Source organism: Polypterus senegalus, chromosome 8 (assembly GCF_016835505.1).
Source record: "Polypterus senegalus isolate Bchr_013 chromosome 8, ASM1683550v1, whole genome shotgun sequence".
Lineage (NCBI taxonomy): Eukaryota > Metazoa > Chordata > Cladistia > Polypteriformes > Polypteridae > Polypterus > Polypterus senegalus.
Window position 1 is genome coordinate 166,777,753 of NC_053161.1, and position 16,841 is coordinate 166,794,593.

Here is a 16,841-nt window from a genome sequence, read left to right on the forward strand (position 1 = left end):
TAAAACTAAGAGAACTACAATATACAGTCTCAGTGAATGTGTTGTAAAGTATCCAATAAAGCAGCACTACTTTGGATTTTTAATTAACGGATGTGATGTTGTTCTCCAACATGCTTAATCTAGTCAGTTTGCCATATGAAGCGCTTCTGTCCAAATACAAGCAATTTTGACAGCACCGTCACAGGGTCACAAGAAGCATTAGGCTTCAGCACAGGGTTTACAAATCAAGTTGTCTGGAAAAAGATGCTTATGGAGGACAGCAGATACTTAGAACGAGTCCTTATGAATGTCTGCAGGCATCTGTTTAAAACTCTAAAGCAGAACTTCAGATTTGTTTTCAGCAACTCAAAACAAGGCGTCCTGTTCACAGATTTCATCTTTGTAGAAGTAAACGTTGCAAACAAACACACAAAATCATAAGCCATTTCATCTTTAATACAGTCATAAACTAAACCCTATTAAATTACCAGTTCCTTCTAATATTGCGACGGTGGTGTGGTGAATGTCCTGTGTGCCTCAGTCAACCTTTGAGCTGTCTGGAGGTGTTTGCTCCTAATTGACCAATTTGTCATGGGCAGCCATAAAAGAAGAGAGTCAAGACAAAGAACCACAGATTACTGGCATTTAAGAATATCTCTCTATTACAATAAAAAAAAAAAATCTTAGGTCGAGACGTGATTTTCTCGGAGACACTTTAACGTCCCGCAAGACAAAGAAGTGAAACAACAGGACAGCTGCTGTAATGGCTTTCAAATGACCGACACGCAGTACGACATGCTGATCACGCAGCACGGTACAAGCAGCATCAGCAAGGCAGCTGATCGAGCATAGAGGAGGTAAAAAAAAAAATATTGCATCACCGTTTAAGAGGGGGTTTCCTAGGAGCGTGCGTTCAGACCCCCTCTTCACAACACGAGCGGCACAGACGCGAAGTGGCTGGCATGTAGCGTGCCCCTGGGGGAGTGGGGAGGGTTGCCTAGTGGATTTGGTGAGGAATAACTCATTCACTACAGCTTTATTACTGGCAAATATCAAGAAATAAAAAATGAGTGAAAATAACAATCTCTTTCCATTGTACAGTATATCCGGTTAACCAAACCCGGGGGTGGGCGAGCAAAGCATGCAGGGGGTGGAGCCCCCTAGTTCTAATTAAAACAAACAGGACCTTGTCCAGAAGAGTCCTGGCATTGGTGTTCACCTAAGAGTGCCTGGTGGCACAAGGGGTAACCCACACTGCCTCGGTGGACTCAACATGATAAACCTACATACTGTATAGAGGCCACCATATGCTACTTAGCCTCCACCTGACCACCATAATTAGGTACAAAACAAATACAAATGGCAGTCAATGGGATATGAGAAGAAAACCAGAGTCCCAGCACGGGGCAGGATATAAACTATGTTTCATCAAAGGGTACACTCACGTTATTGTCCACAACCACACCAGGCCAAGTTAGATTTGACAGTCCATTATACCCCTTGCACCTTTAGAAAGTGGGAGAAAACAACAAGGCGCACATGGAAAGTGCATACACACAATAAACAGGCTGAGGTTCAAATTCAGTCTGCTGGAGCTGCGAGGCAGTCACAATGACCTCAAGTCTTTGTTAATGTCTGTATTACACAGTAACAGGCAATACTAATAGCGGACAGTACGGTATAGTGGTTAAGGCTTTGGACTTCAGGCATTGAGGCTGTGTGTTCAAATCCCACTGCTGACTCTGTGTGACCCTGAGTAAGTCACCTGACCTGCCTGTGCTCCCATTGGAAAACTAAAAAGAAATGTAACCAATTGTATCATAAATGTCGTACGTCGCCTTGGATAAAGGTGTCAGCCAAATAAGTAAATGTACTAGCTTAGGCATTAAACACCCAAGGGTAATTATACAAACCGGATTCCAAAAAAGTTGGAACACTATACAAATCGTGAATAAAAACTGAATGCAATGATGTGGAGGTGCCAACTTCTAATATTTTATTCAGAATAGAACATAAATCACGGAACAAAAGTTTAAACTGAGAAAATGTATCATTTTAAGGGAAAAATATGTTGATTCAGAATTTCACGGTGTCAACAAATCCCAAAAAAGTTGGGACAAGGCCATTTTCACCACTGTGTGGCATCTCCCCTTCTTCTTACAACACTCAACAGACGTCTGGGGACCGAGGAGACCAGTTTCTCAAGTTTAGAAATAGGAATGCTCTCCCATTCTTGTCTAATACAGGCCTCTAACTGTTCAATCGTCTTGGGCCTTCTTTGTCGCACAGAACAGTCTTCCACTTTGCCACACTCCATTTTAAATGATCCCTGGCCCAGTGACAACGCCTGAGCTTGTGGATCTTGCTTAGAAATGGCTTCTTCTTTGCACTGTAGAGTATTAGCTGGCAACGGCGGATGGCACGGTGGATTGTGTTCACTGACAATGGTTTCTGGAAGTATTCCTGAGACCATTCTGTGATTTCCTTTACAGTAGCATTCCTGGTTATGGTGCAGTGTCGTTTAAGGGCCCGGAGATCACGGGCATCCAGTATGGTTTTACGGCCTTGACCCTTACGCACAGAGATTGTTCCAGATTCTCTGAATCTTCGGATGATGTTATGCACAGTTGATGATGATAGATGCAAAGTCTTTGCAATTTTTCGCTGGGTAACACCTTTCTGATATTGCTCCACTATCTTTCTGCGCAACATTGTGGGAATTGGTGATCCTCTACCCATCTTGGCTTCTGAAAGACACTGCCACTCTGAGAAGCTCTTTTTATACCCAATCATGTTGTCAATTGACCTAATTAGTGTTTATTGGTCTTCCAGCTCTTCGTTATGCTCAAATTTACTTTTTCCAGCCTCTTATTGCTACTTGTCCCAACTTTTTTGGGATTTGTTGACACCGTGAAATTTTGAATCAACATATGTTTCCTTTAAAATGATACATTTACTCGGATTAAACGTTTGATCTGTCATCTACGTTCTATTACAAATAAAATATTGACATTTGCCATCTCCACATCATTGCATTCAGTTTTTTATTCACAATTTGTTTAGTGTCCCAACTTTTTTGGAATCCGGTTTGTATATAAAAACAAAAAAATCCACATAATTCTTCACCCAATCAATTTACGTAAGTGCATGCTATTTAAACTGAATTAAGCAGTTTGTATATACACACACACACACTGAAGATGATGTCCAACACCTATTCTAGTTATTAGTGTTCAATTCTACAAGAAAGTTAAATGAGAAATAAAACAGTGAGGCATCACTATCAATTTTCTCTCATTGTTACAGCATATCTGTATATTCGTTCTCAGCTCGTACCCACTCGGATTCTTCTCCACCGTCACGAATTCCTATTAGTTCAGTTAGTTTTTCTCTTTTACTCATCAGAAGCGTATATGTCGTTGTTGCTCTTTTAATGTACACCCGGTCATCAGTTCCACTGTCCTCTTTAAACTGGACGGAAAAAAAGGAAAAGCAGTAATCAAAGGGCAGTTTGCATGGAATGGCCGCCTCCTCGAACTCGGCGATTTGAGAAGGACACAACTGAAGGGAGATACGAAAAGAAATGAACAGTTGAAGGGCGATGTGAACTCGATTAGGTAAAGCGAATAGACACAGATGAGTTGGAAAGCCAAGCGGACCACAGAGGTATTCATTCGAGCAAAGTTCAGTGGTGGGCTGACGGACACGCTCGCTTGTCATTCAAATCTCGGGCGGTAAGTGTGACTTGAACGAATGAAAACTCACACGTCCACAAACCGCGAGCACAGCACTTACCCTCTTTGGTAATTATTTCTAAACTCTTTCGAACTTCCGCCTCAATTGATACCAGCCTCTCATCTCTTGCTCTGTCTACCCACTCAAGTGCCAAACTGCAGTGTGGGTTCAGCTTCCGTCGCCAATTGATGGCGTCACGCGGCAGTGACAAAGGTAACAGCATTCAACAGAATAAAAGTCCTCGACAGCGCTGCTGTTCGCTTCAACATCAAGGCAGGCGGCAAGTTCTTGAAAAGCAGTGCGTTGTAATCGACGATTCCCGTTAGCATTTAAGGTAAGTTATGGATACGAAAATAAACATTTATGCGTAAACCATTGAATTTATAAAATCCCCCAATTCATTTACAAACTTCAATATCTATTTCAGTGACACTTGGCAGGAAACGGTGCATTTTTTTTAAAATAGCTTTGTAATTACATGTCTTTAAATAAAGCTGTAAAAAATTAAAAAGGCTGAGAAATCTTTTTCCTGTTTTAAGTTAGGCTCTGATGGAAATATTTTTAAAATACGTGTGCTTAATAAAGATACCACGGTGTTGTATTACTGTATAAATTAATTTAATAAGAATAGTTTTTTTAGTTTTAAAATATATATAGTTATCAAATGTTACATCACGGAGCTGTTTTACTTTATTAACTAATTTGAATAAGTAAGCAATCTTAAATTTTAGTATATTTAATAAAATAAACGTATAAGAATGCAAACAATTCATTTGAGCCTAGCAAAATGTTTATTTAAAACAGTTTGCTTTGCATTTACTGTATTTGTTTCATGTCCATTTTCCTTTAAAACTGTACTTTCAAATGCTAACATTTTATTAAAATCATTTAAATCAGAAAAATGCAGTTATATTTGATAAAAGTGATAATTACTTACTAAATAAACAAGCGCAGATACACATGGATACGTATTTGATTCGAGTATCTGTACGGTGTAATGTGGAAAGGATTTGTGTGCAAAACATTAAACAGAGAAGTCAAATCTAATATATAAAGCTCAGGATTTGTGAGTTTGTTCTTTTTGTAATTACACAACTTTTGTTCAGTCTCAAAAATATTTGCTCACATATCTCACTTTGTCAAAAAGAGACTACAGCCTACTTGGAGCACCAAATTTTGATACCTTTGGGGGGTTTTATTAAGAAGTGAAGCTGAACCAGAACTAGAACAGATGAGTGTAGCCAGTGTAGCTTCCCGGCCGGGACGCCTCCACACTGGGAGGACCAAGGGAGCAAGCGTGAACGGAGCGTTACCTCCCTCTGGACGCTTGATGGCAATCCCCCTTGGTTGTAATGGTGCCTCGACTCCCGCATGGCTTCATGGGAGTTGGAGTTCGATACAGCCCCGTTGTGATCCGCAAGCGCTGCCAGGGGGTGTTGCAGCAAGAGTTGCTGAGCCCTTATGGGCAGTTCTCCCACCCACACCCGAAAGTGCTTCCAGAAATTCGTAATCAAACACCTGGAGCACTTCTGGATGAACTACATAAGAGACTAGCAGACACCACACTGGGAGCTAGAGTCGGGAGGAGAGGAGTAGTGGAGAAAAGAAAAGAAGAAAAGTGTGTGTGTTTCAGTGCTTATTGGGACTTTGTTGTGCCAGCAGGCGTTTCCCACATGGTGAAGAATAAACAAAAAAAAAAGTTTATTTGTTTTAGAAGTGTGACCTTTCCGTGTCTGTCTATGTCGGGTCAGGTGTTGATATAGCACCTTTTTGTTACACCAGACTAGCAGACAAAATGAATAGAGCTTAAAATTACCACTGCCAGGCACTGCTGCCAGTTCCTAATGTTGATTTATTTAATATTTCAATATGTTTTCAGTCCACAGAAAAAGAACTACCATCAGTCTGCCAGTCAACACTAACCTAAACATGCCCAAAGTCACAGCAGTAATTAAGGCCTGCATAGGCCGTCCTATCATTTGAATATCTTAAAAGCTCAGATTGTGTCAACGTGAAACCTGGGTGGACTCTAATCTACAGACCCTCATCTAATAGGAGTTATAGGGTTCATACTTTTAAGGCTGTCATCCCTGTACCAGCAAGACAGACCAAGATAGGGCAATTCCACACATAGGAGTAAAGGCCTGCACAGATCTCATTTGAATATCTTCAAAGCTAGGGATTGTGTTGACATGAAACCAGAGTGGAATGTAATCTACAGACGCTCCTGTAATAGGAACTGGAGCCAGACAACACTAGCAGCGCTAACCCAAAAATGCCCAACCTTACCATAAGCATAAGGGCCTGCATGGGCACTCTTCTCATTTGAATGTCTCAGATGCTAAGGACTGTATCAAAATAAAACTAGAGTGCACTGTAATCTAGAGCGGGGTGTCAAACTCCAGGCCTGGAGGGCCGCAATGGCTACAGGTTTTCATTCTAACCCTTTTCCTAATTAGTGACCAATTTTCACTGCTAATTAAGTTCTTCTTCTTTCATTTTAATTGCTTTGTTTGTAAGGATTCAGTCCTCTGAATTGATTCATTTCTTCATTAAATAACAACCAAACAGAAATGAGATGTGAAGTGATCCAACAGATGACCATCTAAACTGGTATTTCAAACTCCAACCAGTTTCTTACTGAGAAGCTGATTCCTGCTGTTAAACCCGCTATTTAATTCCATGGCTTGTTGCTGCTCTCATTCTGCCTCAGCAGACATTTCCAAAACTATTGATTTTCTGTTTTTTTTTTTCTAAGAACACTGTCAAAATGTTTTGGTGACTTGAGAGGTCAACCTTTCCGAGACCTTCACCTTTTTTAATTTCAGCTATTGTGTGATGGGCAAAGGTGAGCTGGCTACTAATTAAGGGAAAAGAGAAAACTAAGGGGCCCAAGTCTAGTTAATTAAAACTAAGGCAAAAGAAGTTAATTAGCAGGAAGAACTGGTCACTAATGAAGAAGATGGTTAGAATGAAAACCTGCAGCCACTGCGGCCCTCCAGGAGTGGAGTTTGACATCCATGATCTAGAGAGCCCCCTCTGATAGGGGTCAGATATATAAGATTGATGTCACTGTGCCAGCAACACATGAGCAAAACTGGTCTGAATAGGCCCCTTTCTACTTAGAATATGTAAGACTCTGAGGATTGTGGCAGCATATAACTTGAGCAGAATATGTGTGTGAGTACAACACCAAAAGCAAGTGATGAAGACATCAGAGCAGACCGGGGGGAAGCAGAAACATCAGCACCAGCTTGGCAGAACTTGTACAGACCACCATGGAACAGGAGAACTAAGAATGGTGTGTGCTGCTTGGCGCCATTGCTGTTAATTAATTTTGTGCTGATTGATCCTTCAGTCGCAGACAAACCACCTTAATGTGGAAAGAGAGAGAGAGAGGCCATCTTTCACTGTTATCTGTTGTGTTTTAGACTTCAACCTCTTTTACATGTTCTAACCTCCATTCCTACTGTTCTTAACTTGTACTTCAACAATCGTTTATTTATTTGGGGTGTTTCCGGCAGTAAAGGGAATCAGACTGAATATATGATCAAGTCAGACAAGGAGAATGATTTGCTCATGCTGTTTGTAGGTCTGGTGCAGGGCAGGATGTATTTGGAGTACAAGTTCTATAAAATGACTTACTATTTACAGGCCTTTATAAGAGGGTGGTGGATTAATAAAGTAATTTGTAAATTTCAGGACCAGGAACTTTTGAAATTTTGATATGAGATTTGTTTATTCTTTTTTTGTGTGTGTTGAGATGTATTGTTCCCCTGCTACCTTTGTTATGGTCAATAATGGATTCAATGAGGTTATCAGAAATAAACTGGATGCATTAGGATTAAAAGTTAAGACAGAAGTAAAAACCTTAGGGGTAACCGTTGACTGTAATCTGAATTTTAAATCGCATATTCATCAGACCACTAGGACAGCATTTTTTCACTTTAAGAAACAAAAGGTTAGACCTCTTATATCATTGAAAGATGCTGAGAAATTAGTTCACGCTTTTGTTTTCAGTAGACTAGATTACTGTAACGCACTCCTATCAGGACTACCCAAAAAAGACATAAATCATTTGCAACGAGTGCAGAATGCAGCTGCTAGAATCCTAACTGGGAAAAGAAAATCCGAACACATTTCTCCAGTTTTGATGTCACTACACTGGTTACCTGTGTCTTTCAGTATTGACTTTAAAATACTGCTTATGGTTAATAAAGCCTTAAATAATCTCGCTCCATCTTATATATCGGAATGCCTAACACGTTATATTCCAAATCGTAACCTTAGATCTTCAAATGAGTGTCTCCTTAGAATTCCAAAAGCTAAACTTAAAAGAAGTGGTGAGGCGGCCTTCTGCTGCTATGCACCTAAAATCTGGAATAGCCTGCCAATAGGAATTCGCCAGGCTGATACAATAGAGCACTTTAAAACACTGCTGAAAACACAATACTTTAACATGGCCTTCTCATAACTTCACTTTAACTTAATCCTGGTACTCTGTATGTTCAATTCATCATAATAACTATTCATAGTGGCTCTAAAATCCATACTGACCCCAACTCTCTCTTCTGTTTCTTTTTCCGGTGGCCTGCGCCACCACCACCTACTCAAAGCATCATGATGCACCAACATTGATGGACTGAAAGACAGAAGTCTACGTGACCATCATCATCAAATCCTTCTGTGAAAACCCTAAATACAAAGAGGACTGTTTGACTTATGTTAGGTAGATTGCCCAGAGGGGACTGGGCGGTCTCTTGGTCTGGAACCCCTACAGATTTTATTTTTTTTCTCTAGCTTTTGGAGTTTTTTTTTTGTTTTTTCTGTCCATCCTGGCCATCGGACCTTACTTATTCTATGTTAATTAATGTTGACTTATGTTTATTTTTTATTGTGTCTTCTATTTTTCTATTCATTTTGTAAAGAACTTTGAGCTACATTTTTTTGTATGAAAATGTGCTATATAAATAAATGTTGTTGTTGTTGTTATATTGATTTCAAAAGTTAAACTTTCTTTCTTTCTCAATAACCAAATTTTAAATTTCTCAAGGAAATTGGCCAGTATAATGCAACAATTACTTGACTTAATGAAATTTAATTGAAAGCCTTAATTATTTGATAAATCATCTTTTATAGTTTCTTCCTGACTTATTTATTGTACTCTTTCTTAATCATATTACATATATGATTTATTCTGGGCTATCTCTCTGTGATATTATGTATATTTTTTCATTGTAGTTACTTTGACTGTTTAGTGTTTTCAATGGAAAGTTCCTGAGACACAGTTATGTAAAGGGGCACTGAAATAAAATCATTAAATCCTTGAATGATTTGCACTGTCATCTCATATGTGCAGATTTTTTTTTTCTTTTAATTTGATTTCTCTATCTTTGCACTTTCAGTTGATCAGTTTATTCTCAGACAGCTCAGTGTAGGAGTGAATGTTTCATGTGACGCACAGGTGCCGTGTTCAAGGTTATATCGTGGCGTGTGCTCACCTGCTATTCTGAACTGGAATCGAAGATTCTGAAATTGGTTGAATAAATGAATGATTGATTATGATAATGAGAAACTGAATGCTAAACAAACTTAAATGATGTGAGACCACTCAAGGTAACCTGTTAATTTCACTTCCAATTCTAACTTTCTACAGTTGACCATGAAGGCCATCTTTTTTATGGTATGTCAGGCTCTTTGCCTGTACCTCATTGTGTGTATTGACAGTCGTCAGGACTTCAAGTGGCAGGTTTGGAAGAAGACCCATGGCAAACAGTACAAGAAAGTAAGGGAGAGATGAGGGACAGAATTAGAGGCGTCTGCATGCCCTGAGATGATGGCTTCTCTTCTGATTTCTATGATGCTCGGCTTGCGTTTTCTGAAGAGATTTCTGTGTTTCATGTAAAGTGATATTCAAAGAAGAATAATATGGGAAGAGAACTTGAGGAAAATTAATGCCCACAACCTGAGATACAAGAGAGGAAAAACAACTTTTAAGTTGAGAATAAACCAGTTTGGAGATCTAGTAAGAAGTTTAGGATTGCATTTTAATGTTCCAAGCCAATCACCAGGGGCCTCATGCATATGTGGACACTTTTTCTATAGTGTCGTTTCTTGTGACTGAAGACAGAGAGATATAATTAAAGTTAGTAAAAAATCTTTTATTAATACACACCAGGCAAAGGTAAAATGACAGAGAAGCACAGTCCTAGGACACCTGCCCTTCGTCTGCTCCGAGGGGTTGGTGTCCCAAATTTTTATAGGGTTTTTGTCTTATGACTTTAGTTACACAAGTATTTCAAAATATTAGCCTGAATCAGCACTAACAGAAATCTAAAGGTGGAATACATCTGTTAGTTTCCTTAGTTTGGGGCTGGATGAGTCCACACTTGTGGTTTTTTGTGTAGTAACCTTAAAACAAGAAGTAGCACTTAGCACGCATACTTTGGGCACGCAGGGTCTTCATGACCCTTGTCACATACACCATGGGCAAGCAGTGGTCTGCATGGCTCTTGTCACGCACACCAAATTGATCAAGCTGTTTTGTATTTTTCCACACATAACACCATGCGTAGAATTCAAACTGTAACATGGTGTACAGACAAAAGCGAAAATGTGCGTGCGCACAAAAAAATCCAGATGTATAAATCTGTGCAAACGGCAGCTTCCATGTTCTTCCGCTACATAAATCCCGGTCAGCGTGAAAAGTAACGCACATGCATGCGGCTTCTTTCCCGCCCCATCTCCTCCCAGAATTACACCTCTTTGAATATGCAAATCAATATAAATAGCGTTTAAGCTCAGCGTTCTGTTAAAAGGCAACGGCAAAAGCATGGGGGGAAAATAGAAGAATTTCAGCGATTACCAAGTGGAGGCAAAGAAAAATGTACTATTTGTTGGTTTAAACAGTGGTATAAACAATAAAAGGAAGTTGATCGAGTGACATAACATGTCGGAGAAACTCAAAAGCTCAAGTTCACAAAGTCGCACAGTGCCCGAAATAAAAAAGAAGTTGTCAGATATCAAAGTTGCCATGAAAAGGCGAGCCGTATCCCACCGTCTGAGTGTCATATGAAAGCTTATTAGGGTACAGAGAAAAGAAAAAAGGCACACAGTAGAAAAAAAGCATGAAATGTCAACTTTAATCTTGAAATTTCCACTTTAATCATGTAGTTTATTTTGTCATTAAAGTAGAACATCATAAACTTCATCTTAAAATTGTTTAATTTACTAGTTTCTCAAATCCCATCATAACTAAAGTAGCACATTAAATACTTTGTTTTGTATTTGATCATCTCTGTGCTCTTTGTGTGTGAATCACTATGTGCTTCTTAAACCGGCTTTCTCTTCCTCTGACAGGACACATAATCCATTACATTCGTGATATTACAGCTCTCTGAATAATTAAAATACTGAGATGTATAGGTGATATCATTGTCATGATAATAGGAGTTAAAGCACATTATTAAACATGGGAACACGGTGGCGCAGTCATTGTTCCTGCCTCACGCAAGATGCTTGCTGCGCCGTATGCAACCTTTGATGAAATAATTTATTGCAGCAGTACTGTCTGTTTCAAACGTACTAACCTCCAATTCCTGTCTTTACTTTTCTTTCTCCAAATACCCAATCACCACACAATAAGCTCTGTGATAGACATTAAGCCATCTGTAAGCTTAGAACGCAGATTCTTCAAAACTTTTAAGAAACATTGAAATATCTTCGTAGTACATGTTTAATTATTCTATCCTTCCAGTGTCACGCCAGCACCAGCAAGCATACAGCGCGAGGCAGGAACAATCCGTGAACGGAGTGCCAGTTCCTCGCTAGCACTGCAGCACCGTGTCCTCACGTGTTTAATTATTAACAATCTAGATTATTTAAATTAAGTTAAAGTTTTATCTGTATAATATAATAAACATATTTTGCTGCATTTCATCTTAAAAATGATATCATCATCATATGTGAATGCACGCTTTATAAAGTGTCTCGGGTATTATAACTATTGCAAGTTTACAGTGAGGTAATTATACTAATAAGTACAAACAACAACATTTATTTATATAGCACATTATCACACAAATAATGTAGCTCAAAGTGCTTTAAATGATGAAGAAAAACAGAAAAAAAGACAAAGTAAGAATTAAAATAAGACAAAACTCATTAACAAAGAATAAAATTATGGTCGGATGGCCAGGGAGGACAGAAAAAAAAAAAACTCCAGACGGCTGGAAATAAAAATCTGCAGGGGTTCTGAGGCCACGAGACCGCCCAGCCCCCTCTGGGCATTCTACTTAACATAAATGATCAGTCCTCATTGTATTCACAGTTCTCGTGGATTTTGGAGCCACCATAATTAGTTAAGATAATTAACTGAATATACAGTACAGAGCATCAGGATTAAACTAAAATGAAGTTATGAGAAAGCCATGTTAAAGAAATGTGTTTTCAGCAGTTTTTAAACTGCTCCACTGTATTAGCCTGGCGAATTCCTATTGGCAGGCTATTCCAGATTTTAGGTGCATAACAGCAGAAGGCCGCCTCACCACTTCTTTTAAGTTTAGCTCTTGGAATTCTAAGGAGACACTCATTTGAAGGCCTAAGGTTACAATTTGGAATATAAGGTGTCAGACATTCTGATATATAATGTGGAGCGAGATTATTTAAGGCTTTGTAAACCATAAGCAATATTTTAAAGTCAATCCTGAATGACACAGGTAACCAGTGTAGTGACATCAAAACTGGAGAAATGTGCTCAGATTTTCTTTAACTAGTTAGGATTCCAGCAGCTGCATTCTGCACTCGTTGCAAACGATTTATGTCTTTTTTGGGTAGTCCTGAGAGGAGTGCGTTACAGTAATCTAGTCGACTGAAAACAAAAGTGTGAACTAATTTCTCAGCATCTTTCAATGATATATGAGATCTAAATTTTGCTATATTTCTTAAGTGAAAAAATGCTGTCCTAGTGATCTGATTAATATGTTATTTAAAATTCAGGTCAACAGTTACCCCTAAATTCTTTACCTCCGTCTTGACTTTTAATCCTAATGCATCAAGTTTATTTCTAATAACCTCATTATATCCATTATTACCAGTCACTAAAATTTCTGTTTTCTCTTTATTTAGCTTGAGAAAATGACTACTCATCTACTCAGAAACACAAGTGAGACATTGGGGGGTCAGTGAAACAAGAGAGTCGTGGTCATTAGGGGCTATTGACAAGTACAGTTGCATGTCATCACCATAGCTGTGGTAGCTCACGTTGTGCCCCGAGATAATCTGACCTAACGGAAGCATGTAAATTGAAAAGAGCAGTGGACCCAGGATAGAGCCTTGTGGAACACCATATAGAATATTATGTGTCTTCGAGTTATAATTACCACAACTAACAAAGAATTTTCTACCTGTCAGGTAGGATTCAAACCAATTTAAGACACTGCCAGAAAGGCCCACCCATTGTCTAAGGTGATTTCTAAGAATCTAAGAGGATGAGAACAGCTAAATGGCCTCTGTCTGCATTTACCCGCAAGTCATTTATTACTTTAATGAGTGCAGTTTCTGTTTTGTGATTTGTTCTGAAACCCGACTGAAACTTATCAAGAATAGCAGGTTTATTGAGGTGGTCCTTTAGCTGCATAATGACTGCAACTCTCGAATTTTACTTAAGAAAGGCAGGTTATAAATAGGTCTAAAATTTTCAGAAGCAGAGGAGTCAAGATTATTTTTCTTGAGAAGGGGTTTAACTACAGCAGTCTTAAGACAGTCTGGGAAGACTCCCGTAACTAATGACGAGTTTACTATGTCAAGAATACTATCAATTAGCACGCCTGATACTACTTTGAAGAAACAGTTCTACAAGGTTCAATAGAGCAAGCAGTTCAGTAGACAGCATGGCTGAGGCAGCATGTGCTTGATGCCATATACCGATAATTCTCTTTCCAATCAGCTGCTGTAGATCTGTGATTCCACACTCAGATATAAATGCTCCTAGTGGTACAGTGAGAGTAATATGGAAAAAGATGATCTGCTGTGGCAACCCCTAACGGGAGCAGCTGAAAGGAGAAGAAGGTGCAGTGAGAGTAACAACGCTAAAGCAGCTATGGTATTTAGAATAATTTGACCATTCTGTGGACCATTATATTGTTACTGGTTAATTACAATCAGATGCATGAAACTAATAAACAATATGCGGTTAATTTCAGTGTATTTATAAAGCCACATCAGGGATGTGAATCTAAAAAAGAAAGGGAAACCACAGTGGAACAGCAGCACTGCTTTGACGCTAGGTGCCACCAGTTTGCAAAACCAAACAGAGAACTTGTGGAAGCCAGGGTTAGAGCTACCGTGAAAATGTGAGTGACTTTACGCCAAGTTTAGGTTTTATACATCGTGTTTGAGCGTGGAAATGTTCGTACGCAACATTTTTGTGCGTACGCACCATTTATACGTGAGGCCCCTGGTCTTCCACAGGTGTGATGTACCCCAGTGTCCTGTAATCAATACTGGTCAGGTTCAGCTTACTGGCAGTACACCATAGGTTGGTGGCAGACAGGGTGACGTCCCTCACGTGCTTCAGAGAATAGGAACTCAGCATACTGAAGATGTCTGTCAGAAAAGGAAATTGAAATATGATTAAAGATATTAGTTTGGTGTCTGGCTTTGAATACTAAAATGCAATGCAAATCTCCTTACTAGATCTCCAAAATGGTTCATTTCCAACTTAAAGGTGGTTTTTGCTCTCTTGTACCGCAGGTTGTGGGCATTCATTTTCTTCAAGTTCTCTTTCCATATTGTTCTTTTTTGCAGTTCACTTGCCTGAAACACAGAAACCTCTTCAGAAAAGACAAACTGAGCATCAGAAGAAAACAAGCATCTTGGGGCATTCAGACACCTCTAGTTCTGCCCCTCACCTCTCCCTGACCTTCTTGTACTGTTTGCCATGGGTCTTCTTCCAAACCTGCCACTTGAAATCCAGACAACTGCCAATACACATGATGAGGTAAAGGCAAAGAGACTTTGACACACCATAAAAAAGATGGCCTTTATGGTCAACTGTAGAAAGTCAGCATCAGAAATTAAATTAACAGGTTATGTAGACTGGTCTTATATCAATCACTTTGTTTAGCATTCAGTTTCTCATTGACATAATCGATCATTCATTTATTCGTACATTTTTCAGTCCCCTTAATTGAAATACAGAATAGCAGGCAAATACACATTGAAATATAACCTTGAATATGGTGCCTGTGTGTCACATGAAACATTTTCTCCTTCACTTAGCTATTTAAGAATTAACCAATCAAGTAAAGGTGCAAAGCTTTGGTTAGAGAGAATAAGTCAGAGCACGAGAGAATATCTGAGTGGACATGTTGGAAATGTAGAAACTCAATACAGTCAGGAAGTGGGCAGTGCAGGAAAATGTTAATTGGTAAATAAAGACATGAAGTGTACCCTATAAATGAAAGTAATGTCTTCAAAGAGATGCACGTTAAGGGCTAATTTAATTCTTTTAGGATCTGATCCCAGCAGTCTGATGATATGAGACAGCAGTGGGGATCAGTCAAGGATTTAGGGACTTTATATCAGTGCCACATTACTCAAATAAGACATAAACACAAAATATAATTCAAATGAAAATAGTGCATCAAAACACGAAGATTGTGTAAATAGAAACATTCTGCGTGTAATAGTGTAAAACAAGAACATAATAAACATATTAAGATAAATATGTAAATATCCTTTAAAACATCAGAGAGTAACTATAAGGATGATTTATCCAATAATAAGTAAGTCTTTAATTTAGATTTCTATAAGTGAAGTGATCACTGCATTGTGCTGTCTCAGTTTTTTAAATTACTTTTATAAAGCATGCAGTGTCTACTAGAATGAAAACAAAGAAAAGGATCTTTGTGTTTAAATTAGGTTCTTACCTTGTGAATCATTAAAAGTAAAATAAAGTGTGACATGAGAAGTATTACCTGTTAGTGTGACTCTGTCCTGGGTGACACCAAGCAGTGCGGAGGTGGCACAGATGCAGGAGAGGCCTGACTGTGACTTGTGGCTCTCGACACGTCCACAGTAACTTCTTATTCTCACGAGAAGGGGGGGCACACTGAGCAAATATTATCAGAGGAAGCCTAAATAAGGAGCTCAGGGTGGGAGGTGCACTCGCGGCTATTAAGGTGAGCCCTGCTGATGCATGAAGGGGCTTTACTGGGCTCTGAGTTTGTGTTTCAACTGCACAATGAAAACAAACCGCCTGTCCTGTCAACAAGAGGGTCTGCTTAGGGTTAAGTCAGGAGACTGCAAGGGCTGGGAGATGTGGAAGTCAATTTAATAAAAATAATGTTAACATACACCAGATTTTCTCATGACAGTATTCAGCTAAATTTTTGCAAGATAACATGCAGACTTTATCAAGATATAACAATATATCTCTATTATATAAAAATATCTCGCGACGAGACATGATCTTTTGAAGAGAGACACTTTCACTTCCCGCGAAACGGACAAGTCACGTCATACTTTCAAACTCTGGAAGCAAGTCCCGTGATGCACATTCAGAGCAGGTTAGAGATAATGGAAGCAGGAAAATGTATCACCATTTAAGAGGGGTTTCGGAGGAGCGGCCGCATCTCCTTGGGGTGCGTTCAGCCCCCCGCTTCACAGTGGTGCGAAGCGCTGGCGGAGGGAGGGACAGGGTAGGTGAGCAAAGTGCAGATCATGTGACAAGGAAGCAAGCCAGCAGCTATTTGAGCAAAGAGTAGTTAACGAAAAATGTATTTGTTTCACATTGTATCACCGTTTAAGAGGGGTTTCGGAGGAGCGGCCACGTCTCCTTGAGGCGCATTCAGCCAAAAACTTCAGAACAGCGCGTAGCACTGGCGGGGAGGGAGAGGGGTTGGAGAGCAAAGCAAAACCCCCTAGTAATCTATTAAAAAAATGCAATTCATAATTCATGCCAATATCATGACAGGGCAAAATGCGATGCGGTGTCGTGCGGAAATTAGCCTGGCCTCTTCTAGAAAAGGACCCAAATTATAAGTATACTTTTTATAGGTGGAGTGGTGGCTCTGTGGCTAAGGATTTGCACTGGCAATCAGAATGTTGCAAAACGTTGTTCGAAT

General features: G+C 39.3%; 1 protein-coding gene across 1 annotated transcript in view; it reads right to left on the reverse strand.

The window, feature by feature from the left end:
• LOC120534452 (zinc finger protein OZF-like) overlaps positions 1 to 3,904 on the reverse strand; it is an 88,528-nt gene extending 84,624 nt beyond the window's left edge. The window contains exon 1 of the mRNA XM_039762033.1: positions 3,775 to 3,904. The gene's annotated coding sequence lies outside the window, so the exon portion shown is untranslated. The remainder of the gene's footprint in view (positions 1 to 3,774) is intronic.
• Between the last annotated feature and the right edge of the window lie 12,937 nt (positions 3,905 to 16,841).